Source organism: Haliotis asinina, chromosome 15, assembly GCF_037392515.1.
Source record: "Haliotis asinina isolate JCU_RB_2024 chromosome 15, JCU_Hal_asi_v2, whole genome shotgun sequence".
Lineage (NCBI taxonomy): Eukaryota > Metazoa > Mollusca > Gastropoda > Lepetellida > Haliotidae > Haliotis > Haliotis asinina.
This window is the reverse complement of record NC_090294.1, coordinates 29,644,755-29,656,471: the sequence shown is the minus strand read 5'-3', so window position 1 is coordinate 29,656,471 and position 11,717 is coordinate 29,644,755. Positions and strand designations below refer to the sequence as shown.

The 11,717-nt window shown below is 38.2% G+C and overlaps 1 protein-coding gene across 3 annotated transcripts in view; it reads left to right on the top strand.

Annotated features, from left to right (window-relative positions):
- The first annotated feature begins 1,054 nt into the window (after window positions 1–1,054).
- LOC137266179 (E3 ubiquitin-protein ligase RNF38-like) overlaps window positions 1,055–11,717 on the top strand; it is a 78,051-nt gene continuing 67,388 nt past the window's right edge. Inside the window, exon 1 of one of the 3 annotated variants that reach the window (XM_067801668.1) lies at window positions 1,055–1,211. The gene's annotated coding sequence lies outside the window, so the exon portion shown is untranslated. Of the gene's footprint in view, window positions 1,212–7,209; window positions 7,221–11,717 lie in introns of those variants that run through there. The other 2 variants (XM_067801670.1, XM_067801669.1) reach the window with 2 other exon arrangements.

Here is an 11,717-nt window from a genome sequence, read left to right as displayed (position 1 = left end):
TGGGTACAGCATTTTCATTGTTCATCCAGTGGGATGGAGGTTTCGGCAGTACTTTTGGTGAGGGTGGGTCGCTAAATTTAGCACCAGCATAGGCATTTGCCTGTGCATCAAGGATTTCTTCTAACTTCGTTGATTGCATCTCACTCTCGGACGGGCAACGACTCCTTTTCTTGGCTCTATCTCCATCCTTTCGCCTGTCACAGCTTGGATTTGAGATCAAACCATTTGAATAGGGTGTAGAATGTTGCGAAAATTTCTGAGCCCGTTTCTCAGTCATAATGTCCTTGGGCCCTGAAACCCTCTTTGGCACTTGTTTAACGTGTTTCGGTGAAAATTTCACCCTTTCGTCTCTCTGGGAAATATATTTCCCATTTGACCTTTTAGATTTGTCCTTTATGTTTGACTGCGACATACCTAGAGTTGACAGGACCATTTGAAAGATCACGTACACTTCTTTATCGAATACACAAGGTAGTCGACCTTCAGGGTTAACCAGCAGCAGATCTGTAGGTTGTAGAATCTCCTTACAGCTGTACTTCAACGAATACTTGAACACAACAAATCGACCTCGGTTTGTTTACTTCAAGATGGCGTCCACTATTTATCTTTCAGCGACCTGTATTTTTCTTCTGCTTGTAGTTTCAGTAAACTGCTTCCAACCTCCAATATAAGTACAAAAGTGTCTCCTTAAATTCAAGAAATGTCTTCTTCAATTTCAAACTTTCAAAGCCAAATATATAAACCAAAACTGGGGGCGACTGCCCTCCTTTCTCAATTTCCTTCCCTTCTTTCCACTGTCTCGCTCGCTTCTCGTCAAAACAGCTTGCCAATCAGGTGCGTTACACTGCACCATGTGACCACAACAGCCAATCGTCTTGTGTTTATTCTAATCGCTTGTCGTCATCCGACTATTTTCGCATTACTCGGTCAACAAAACAATGTCATGTTTTATTTACAATTTTTTAAAGCATATTCTTCTAAGGTCTTTATTTTACAAGAATAATCGTAAGATGTTATGCTCCATATAAAATATAAATTTTAATACATCTGTCAGACGGGGAGGTATTTCCTACGGATCTGACGTCACTACTGTAGGCGGGGAATCCTTTATTTGATTATCATCCGAGAGAAGTGCTTGATAAGTGTTCGATCAGAAGTGAATGTTACTGGTATTAGTACATCGAAACCCAGATATCTAACTGAACATAGAGGTGAGGACATTATATGTGATATTGTATGTTTTCATTTAATCATTGGGAAGAGTAGAGAAAGCATTTTGTGTGATACAGAAAGATCGGCCCATGAGCAACTTGATGGCCATTGAAAGGACTGACATGTTTGCACGGAGTTTTCGAGCTGAGCAATGTTTCTGGTGTCATGCGAGTATCTATGTGATGCTTTTGTATTTTTATTTATAAGATATGTAACTCTTAAAATGAAAATGATTCGAAAAAGCACGAAGGGTTGTCTAAAACGCATATTCGGTACAATAAATGTCGACATTATCGTGCTTCGTCCAGCCTACTTTCTCTGTCGGAAGCTGAATCCGGCTGTATTAATTCGGTCAAACCGCAAACACACTGCTCCAGGTACTGTAGGTCAAGTCTATGTATAACAGTATATATATAACACTATTGGGGACGTTTTAGAGAATTTTTGAATTATACCTGTCGTGATACACACGTACCGCATTCAGAAGATATGCACGATTTAAAGAGACACTGTGCCTTTTATCATGTAGACGAATCTGATACGGGCCAGTATTGACACATGTGCTTACTGCGAATATTGAATTCATCCACTAATTGGAATTTACAATAAGAGATGTTGAATGTATCTGAAATGATTGTACAAAATTTCAAATCCAAGAAATTGATTTTTCACACTGAGGTGAAATGAAGTATGAAAATTGGCAGTATATATATGCCATACATGAGGATCTGGGTGAGATGTATAAGGGGAATCAGAGCAGCATCACTCAAAACTCTGACATGGGATGCAGATATGCATAAACATTGGACACATTAATGAAATGTAAAGTGGTTTGGGGAGGATTGTTGTTATAAGTATACACAAAAGTACAGTCACCCAACCTTTTAATAAATAGCTGTTCCCTTATTCGTTTAGGTTTTATTGGTCTAAATCAATAAGCCAGCTATGACATGGCTAATTAAAAGCAACAGAAGCTTTATGTTGAGCAGCAGACACCCTTAGACTTCAGTAGTTATACAGTGGTAGATAATTAAGCTTAAGTTTGGACAGTGTTTGTGTACTAAATTAATCTGTTATCACTACATATTAGATAACATTGTTGTATAATGAGTCTGGCTACTTGTCTGAATGTTGTTGTCTTTACATGACTTCTTGCTTTTGTGTTGTTAACTGGCTGAATAGTATTTTGTAATATAAATTAGGACTTGAGTCAACAAAGGCATGCCTTTAGAAGACATTGTTTAGAGCCACTGACCACTAAACTGTCATATGGATATTGTTCACTGTTACAAGAGTCTGCTCCTTGTGATTCCACCCAGCTCCATGTCCACACCGTCATTGTAGTTTATTAGCATCTTTTCCATTAGTTTATTTAACAAAGCTTTATCAGCTTTTTATTTCTATTTTTATTGTACATTGTATATGTATATATTAGACCCATATGCTAAGTAAGCGTTCATCTGATGAACCAAATCTGAAACATTACTACCATTGATATATGAAGCTTTTATCCATGAAAGAAGTTTGTGCATTTATGTTGTTTTAGATACTTATAGACTTTAGTCAAGTGGATGATGATAAATGTCATTTTGTCCATTTTCATAATCACAGATTGCATGCAAGTCCCAAACCCCCTAACCTCAAAGATACAGGCTAGAATTGGTCTTCAGCAACGTATGCTTGCCGTATACAATATTGAGTTGTCAGACTCACTGACTTGGCTGACACATTGTCATGTCACGTATCCCAATTGCATACTCTGATGCTTATGATGTTGATCACTGGGATGCAGGTCCTGATTTGATTATTTAGCAACTGCCACCATATAACTGGAATATTCCTAAGTGTGACATTAAACAGTCATACCACCAGCCTATATCCCCAGTCCCCAAAGAAGGTAATTTAATCAGACCATGTTCAACCAACAAATTTATTCTTTTGCCAGTCTACAAGTCCATGGAAATCAACAGAATCTAGGCATATTGAAGCTAGTGTAAGAAAGCTATTTGTTGCCTGATACATTATGGTACTTGACGGTTTGACTGAATGTTATAGTGGATGGTGACGCTGTGTTGGTTTCTTGCCCAGGTTAACAGTTAAGGTGTGTAAGATCTCTCTGCTAGTCCAAGGTCTCCATCAAGTAACACATGGCCATTTGTTCTGGCCTTCTACCAATCCATTTGCCAAGAATAGCGTTGACTAAATATAATACCAAACTGCAGTTATGCATTTGCAGCAGAATAATTGAGTATATATGGATCTGGATAAACGTTTAGTGTACATCAATTACAAAATTAACATCAACAGATGCGAAAATTGTGGACAGTATTAGCTTTAAATATTTACAGGGTTTAGAGCCTGCATTCTGTATGTAGGTCAAAGTTCATGGTTTGTGCCATATCTTTAGTGTATTGTATTTAGATAGTATTCAGGAGCTTATGGTGAGGTTTATGTAGGTAAAGGTACTTATATGAATCTTTCACGAAGGTCAGTTGTCAGGAAGGTAGTACTTCATTGTCAAAGGTGAACTCAAAACATGTTCGGCACTTAACCTGAAACAGAGTAACAAAGACTTGATAGCATGCAGTGAAACATAGTATGAAATCGTGATATCCATCTAGACCCAACCATAAAACACTTCACCACCCTATCTTTGCAATGTGAGACAGACATTAACTACCTATGTCAGCTTTTGGAAGAAACTTTGAGTAAACCAACATGCATGTATTTGAACAAGTGATGAAGCTGTGTAATATTTCCATGTCTATCCAATGTCAGAACAGTGTCTGATTTCATTGTATACTGGAACAGTTTTTAGTAAACAAAAATTGTCTGAATGAAAGTGATAGAAATTACAAAAAAGTTAGCAAACATTTAATAGTACATGTGCACTGTTATAAGCCATCCCTTGTGCTTCAATGTCAGTCAAAAGTCAGTATCTGCTGATATGAGGCTTATATTTAGAGACAGTGTCAATAAACATCTCATATGACTGTTTATGGCTGTAGCCAGACCATGTGATAACAATGAATTGGATGGTATTTCAGTATTAAATAAGTATTGTCTTTTCTTCAAGTACTATGCAATTTTCTCTTTTCCTTCCTTACAAATTGCAGCTATTTGAAATATTGACTTTTGTAAGTCATTATTAGATTCTTCTATGACTGAGTTCCTTTAGAGATTGAATCAATGAAATTGAATGCAATAATCAGAATAGTTTCGGTGCCCTAGAACTCTTTGCATTGAAGAACTACAGACATGTTGTTTTAGAATTTCATAAACGTTTCAAATAACAATTTCCAGTAATCAATCACTTGTCTTTTTACGTTTGCATTGGTAGCTACGAACACAATGAAGTTCTCTGAGGAAAGTAATGTGCATGAAAATGTGAAGTAAAGAAGACAGTATTTTAGACAATTGTAAGGTTAATTGAAACCCACTGACTTTAACAACCCTGTTTCAGATGGGAAAGAGGGAAGATGGTGGCTTGATCCTTGGTGGTGTCATGCCGAAAGATGAATGAAGCAGATAATTCTTCTTGTTATGTAACCTGCTGTTTGGCTTTAAGGGTAGGGTAAGATTGGTCAGTATGTCAGGATGGACTGTTCATGTTAAATTGCACCATGATACCTCATTTGGTTAGGTCCATGATCCTACAGTAGCTTGTCAGGGAGAAGTTACATACATGCATGTTGCTATACAGGGGCAGTAGTCTATTGTGACAGAGGCAAACAGAAAGAAAGTCACACAACCTTCTAAAGCATTTTGGAGCATCAACATTATTCTTACCCACAAAATTTACATAACATGTAACAACTTATGTTAGACAACCGTGAAGTAATACCATAATATCTTTTCATATCACTCTGCTTTAAACAACCGTTGGCCCTGTTCGTACAGACAGTGTTCATCACCAGCTCACACTGTTGGTACTGACAGTGTTCAACACAAACTGCCCCAGTTGGTATGGATGTTGTTCGGCACTAGCTGGCCCTGTTGATACAGTGTTCGGGTCCTTCCGGCCCTCTTGGTACAGTGTTTAGCACCACCTCACCCTGTTGGTACAGTATTCAGTACCTACAGACTGTGTTAGTACAGTGTTCAGCTCATACTGGTCTTCTTGTTACAGTGTTCTGCAGCATCCAGCCCTGTTTGTACAATGTTCATCAGCACCTGACCCTGTTGGTACATTCAGTGTTCAGCACCAGTTATCCCTGTTGGTATAGACAATGTTCAGTACCAGTTGGCTCTGTTGGTACAGGCAGTGTTCAGCACCACCTGACCCCATTGGTACATTCTTCAGTACCACCTGACCCTCTTAGTAGAGATAGCGTTCAGCCCTGTGGCTATGTTCGGTTCCTCTGACCCCAGTTGGTGAAGTGTTCAGTACCATATGACCCTGATGGCACAGATGGTGTTCAGCACAAACCAGTCATGTTGTTACATACAGTGTTCAGCACCATCTGACCCTTTCTGTCCAGTGTTCAGTGTCACCTGTACCTGTTGATACAAGCAGTCTTCAAACCAGTCCTGTTGTTACAGTGTTCAGTACCTTCCAGCCCTGTTTGTACAGTGGTCAGCACCACCTGACCTTGTTGGTACAGTCAGCGTTCGGCAATCAGCCAGCCCTGTTGGTATGGACAGTGTTCAGTACCAACTCTCCCTGTTGGTACAGGCAGTGTTCAGCACCTTCTAGCCCTCTTGATACAGTGTTCAGCACCTTCTAGCCCTCTTGATACAGTGTTCAGCACTACCTGACCCTGTTGGTACAGATAGAATTCAGCACCAGCCAGCCCTGCTGGCTATGTTCAGTACCCCTGACCCCAGTTGGTGAAGTGTTCAGTACCAGCTGACCCTGTTGGTACACATGGTATTCAGCACAAACCGATCCTGTTGGTACAGTGTTTAGATCCTTCTGGCCCTGTCTATGCAGACGGTGTTCAGTACCACCCGACCTCTGTTGGTACAGTGTTCAGCACCTGCTGACCCTGTTTGTTTGTACAGTCTCCAGCACTGCCTGACCCCAGATGGTATAGTGTTCAGTGCCACCAGACCCTGTTGACAGTGTTGATGGTGTGTCTACATGATGATGCAAACGTTTCTCTGTATGCATGTTTTTAATGTTATGTATATGCTAAGGTGATAACAGAGGGTTCATCTGCTTTAAATTGTCGTCATTGATGGTATTGCTATTAATAGTGTTGGCAATTTAGTGTCCCTGGGCACCTCTTGGCATGACAGTTTCCTTAGGATGCTCAGTTTGAAGACTTCAGCTTCCTGATCATCTCTTGTGAGAGATACCTTGTTTGGTTGCAGACACATCACTTATTGTTGAGCAATATGAATGAGACTTTACTTCACATACAGGAATATAGATACTAAACAATAGTGGAAAAGGTTGACATGTCTAAATTGTCCCTCAGCAAAGTCTGTTCCATCAACTAATGGAGAGCTGTCTGTGTTTCCAAGGAATCCAAATTTTGGACAACCACCCCAAAGGTCAGAGTAGTTATGACCCAAATTCTAGTTTTGTTAGGCAACCACATGAAAATATCAAGATAAATATTGTGGGAAACAGTGTATTGTTCCACAAGAATTATTCACCTGTGCACAAATCTGTTTCCGACAGGGGCTCTATGCATGTCTGGCTTTGAACTCTGTCAGCATCCTCAGGGCTTCCTTCTATCCCCAAACATGAAGAAAGAACTGGCTTGGGAGCATTTTCAGATGATAATGACAATTTCTTACTGTGAGTTCTTTTGCCATCACTAGGATGGAGCCTTCATCACCAACGAGGCCCAGCAGCATTGTTGGCAGAAGTGTTTGTTTGTTTGTATGTTTGTTATTATGCTATATGATGGTGGTCTGTAAATAATCAAGTAAGGACCAGACAATCCAGTGATAAACATCATGAGCATTGATGTGCACAACAGGGATATGATGACATGTTTCAACAAAGTGGTCAAGCCTGATCACCCAATCCTGTTTGTTACTTCATACAGATGGGGGTGTTGACCATGGTAGAGGTCATGCTGAAAAGTACCTCTTTTGCCTTGTGCTTGTAATGAACATGGATCACAGAGATCGATGACCATTCGCTAGATATTGGTGACTGATAAAGATTGGAGAAATGAATTTTAGTAATATGCATAAAAACATCTCATTAAATCAAGGTATCACATGGTGACCAATATTCGTGGACTACTAAAAACAGCAGTCTTAATATAATTTCAAAGCAATCCATAAATAAATGTGTGTTAGTGTTTAATTTAAAATGGTTTGTCGCAATAGTTTATGCAAGATGTTATCAAGGACACAATTTTCATATCTATGATCATTAATAAGTGTTTCCTTCACCAGTATTTCTGGTAACTGATGTTACCACGCCAGCTCTTGTATTGACACAGCCCATCACTTAGCCTTACAAATTGAAGCCACTCCTTGTACACGTTTAACACAAGACTTATTACTTTAGGAAAAAGAAATTGTGTTTCTGAAATAGTTCTGGGTGTGATTAGCTACTGAACTCTTATAAGCAGTATTTATAAGGATATAAAAATCTTGTGCGACATGTATGAACAGGTTTGATGATGTTTGACAAAAATATTGCAAGTGATGAAGGTGGGGCTTGTCTGTTGTTAACATGTAAGTCTGAAACTGGCTTCATGTCACTGTAGACTTTACGTTTTTTGATTGACACATCATCAGTGAGTAAATATGGATTCACCACCCTTTTAGCAATATTCCAGCAAAATTATGGCAATGGACAGGTATATCATGAAAGATAAGTATATATAAATTTTCTTCGAAATTCTAGTGGTGATCATGTCCCAATTCCTGTACTAAATAATGCTTGACCTGCACAACTAAACTTTAAAGTGTCTATTAAACAGTTTACAACATTGATATGAAGATCACAACAAAAATGTAAGGTTTGTATAACATAAAACAATTACATGGTGTGCAGTATTATTTCAGATTTTTAATGAGATCATGTAGAATAATCCACTGTTGCCTCAGCTTTAGATGCAGATAGACTTAAGCATTGGCATTTCACATTAGAACATGGAATTCTCCCGTCAGTAGACGTTAATATTAACAGACAACAGCTTTTAGGTCTCTGTTGGGCAGTGGGGTAGCCTAGTGGTGAAAGTGTTCACTTATCACGAAAACCCAGTTTCAATGCCCCACATGGGTACAATATGTTGTAGGCCAATTTTGGATGTCCCCAGCTGTGATATATATCACTGTAATATTGCTAAAAGTGGCACAAAAATTAAGTTGCTCTTTTTATGTCTCCATAGTATATACTATATCCTTTTTGGAATTCTGGGTTAGACCTGGTCCTAAGTAAACTATGCGTGTTGTAACAGGCAACTAATGAATCTGGTATTCAGCTCAGTGGCATGGTTGTTTCATCACATTCAACCTGGATACATGTATCAATCACTGAATTTTCTAGTCTAGATTTAGGATGCTATTATATTGCTGGAATATTACAGAAATGTTTGGTTTCTGAAATGTCACCAATACATCTATGCCCAAATTACAGTGAAGAAAATTACAATGACTCTTTTTACAAAGACTCTTTGATTGAATAATTACTTTCAATATCTCTTTCAGATTGACAGTTAAATAAGTTACTGGTTTAAATCAAAGTTTAAAGCTCAAAATAGTGTTCATGAAATTTCAGAAAGACGTTTTTACTCTGTTAATTCTGAATGGATTACTGTTTTCAGCAACCAAAGTAAAAAGATGCATATATAAAACCTGGATGTTTTAGAATCTTCAGTCAGAAGGACTGTTACTTGATTTGATGCCACCCCAAGAAAAAAAATTATAATCAGTGATTGAGTCTGACCAAAACTTGAACAGGAATGACTGTTTATAGGTAGAATGTGTCCAATGTGTTATTTATGGATGGAGAGCTACTTAATTGCAATGGATGTGATGTTTTGGTGTAGATGATCAAGTTACCTATCCACAAAAAAAACTGTTCATGTTCATCTTACCAGCTTCTAAATGTTGCTCAAAGGAGTGACCAAAACTTGTCAGCTGTACTAAGGATCAGCACATAGAAATGTTTACTGGTGATCCTGCATCTCTACTAGACATACTGGCCCATACGAAAGATTGTCATATATGTGGTGTAACTTCACTGCACTATTTGAATCAGAAACATGCCAAGAAAGTAACTGTTATATCACACAGGATTGTTTAGGCTGCTGGTGAGAGGTGACATGACAAGATTTATTACAAGACATGAAGTAGTTCTGTTCTTCCTCAAGGACTGAGCACTGATCACAGAAATGGACCTCCAGAGGTGTAGTTGGGCTTGTTCTTCTTCCTAGTTCAATTTTAGTGTGACATCACTCAGTCTTAGTTTTATGTGTGAACCAAAGGAACTTTTTCAATGATCAGTCATTTCAGGGTCATAATGTAACACAAGTCTTTTAATCGGAGACTTTTATTATTTAATGTCCTGTGACAGTTCGTTCCTTGTGGACTTTGACTTATACCACTTAAGTCTTTGAAGGAGGCTACAGCAGACTGTATTTTAGTGATTTTGTGAAGATACAAATGAATTTGAAACCCACAAATGTCCCTCATTGAGCATTGCATTCAGTTTACCTTGTTATCAAAATTAATTTGTTCAATCACAGGATCCAATTAGTATAATTTATGCTCTTATTAATCCATGATCTTGATGGGAAACTTGTTCTTTGTTATCAGACCTCTGCACAAGCTCCTCACAGCCATGACCCATTAGTGGAGCTTTCCATACAGTCACTCCCATCAGTCACAGCTCCCCACTGTGACATATGGCCACAACCATGCTTAGAGTTGAACTCACAAACTACTGACTGTTATACTTATATGCTGCAGATGTGTTTCAAGTACTTTTCCACAAGTTACGTTATTTTCTTAAGTCAATTTGAATTTCTATTTCATTTTGATTTTCATGCATAGTAATTGATTCAGTAGTCTTTGACAGACTTTGGTGTTGCTTTTCCATGTGTCTGCAATCTCCAACCAGGCTGATTAAACAAACAAAACATAAATTCATCATGGAATTAGAAAGTCACTCGTAAACCTTTCAAGATTCACTGTGTTAACATTCTTAAAAGTCATACACCAAGCTGTAAATGTCACTGTTTTGGAGGTTACAGGGCAAATTTAAAGATTCTTTAAATGGCCGCTCAACCCTGCTGTCAGCAATATGACTGAAAGTGTAACGAAGGTGTCACACACTGGAAGGGAGCTTGAACTCGGCAGTACCAAGGGAGACAACCCAGTAATTAGGCTGCATTGTAATGAATCAGAACAATGCCCACTTGATGTAACAATCACCCAAGAATGAACACACTGTTATGTGCCTTTGAGTTGAGCCAAATGTTTGTTCTTGTTTTTGACCTGAACCAAACCCATGAAGGGATGCTCCTATAATAAAATGGACTTCTCATAAAGGAAAAACAATGCAGTAAAACTACAATGTGCTGTACATTTTTGCCCACTGTACCATACATGATACATATATGTTTGTATCTTTTAACATGGTCTTTGATTAATGAAATAACATATTTCCCTTGCCCTGTAAGCTGTTTATTGATTTGACATCTAAGAAAGGGTTAGGAAGTAGTTAGTCCTTTGCTGTTACTTGCTATGATGTAAGTGACTGTTCTGTGATAAGGTAACATTATCTGATTGTTAAATATGTCTAAATGTCTTTTTCACTTCATGGCCATTGTGCTTCTAAGATACTGCATGTACTAATGTATCAAGACAAAAATTGTATTGTGACTTCCATTTCAGCTGAAGTAGTCTTTTTATCCACAGTCAGAACCATTTCAGTAAAATTATATTCATTTAGAAATGTCTCTGATTTGTCTATTTCCAAAAAGCATAAAATATTTCAAGACCCAGATTTGTTTTTGAGGGACCTTGACATAATTAACTCTGGCTCATTACGTAAGAACATGACATAACACATAACACTCCATGCTTGAGTGTGTAAGTTCAATCTAAGTAAACTTAGCCTCAGTACTTTTTGTTACTCTCCACTACTGAGTCTAACAAAACCTTATGGGAGGTCACGTCAGGTAGCCTTTGAGATTGACCAATTAGAACACAGCTTACCAAATCACAAAAGTGAACATTGGCCCATACCTTGTGAACTTTTTATCTCAAAAAGGTTTGTACCTGAACGATTCTGAATGCTATTTAGCATACGATCGCTTGCGGGTGATACACACGGTGCACGTTACAACCATGACAAAGGTGAGTAAACAGTCACTGAAAATAGTGTTTTGGCAATATTCAAGGATGTCATCGTGCGGAAATATTAGCTAATGGTAACCATGTCAACAGAAACCACAAAGCGTATGTACTGCAGGTCAAATAACTGTATTATATGCAGATTTTTGTTAGCAGAGAGGTCTGAGTTAGTGACCTGAATATTCCCTCCAATCGCTGAAGAGTAGCTGTTGTCTGATTGGTTAAATCTC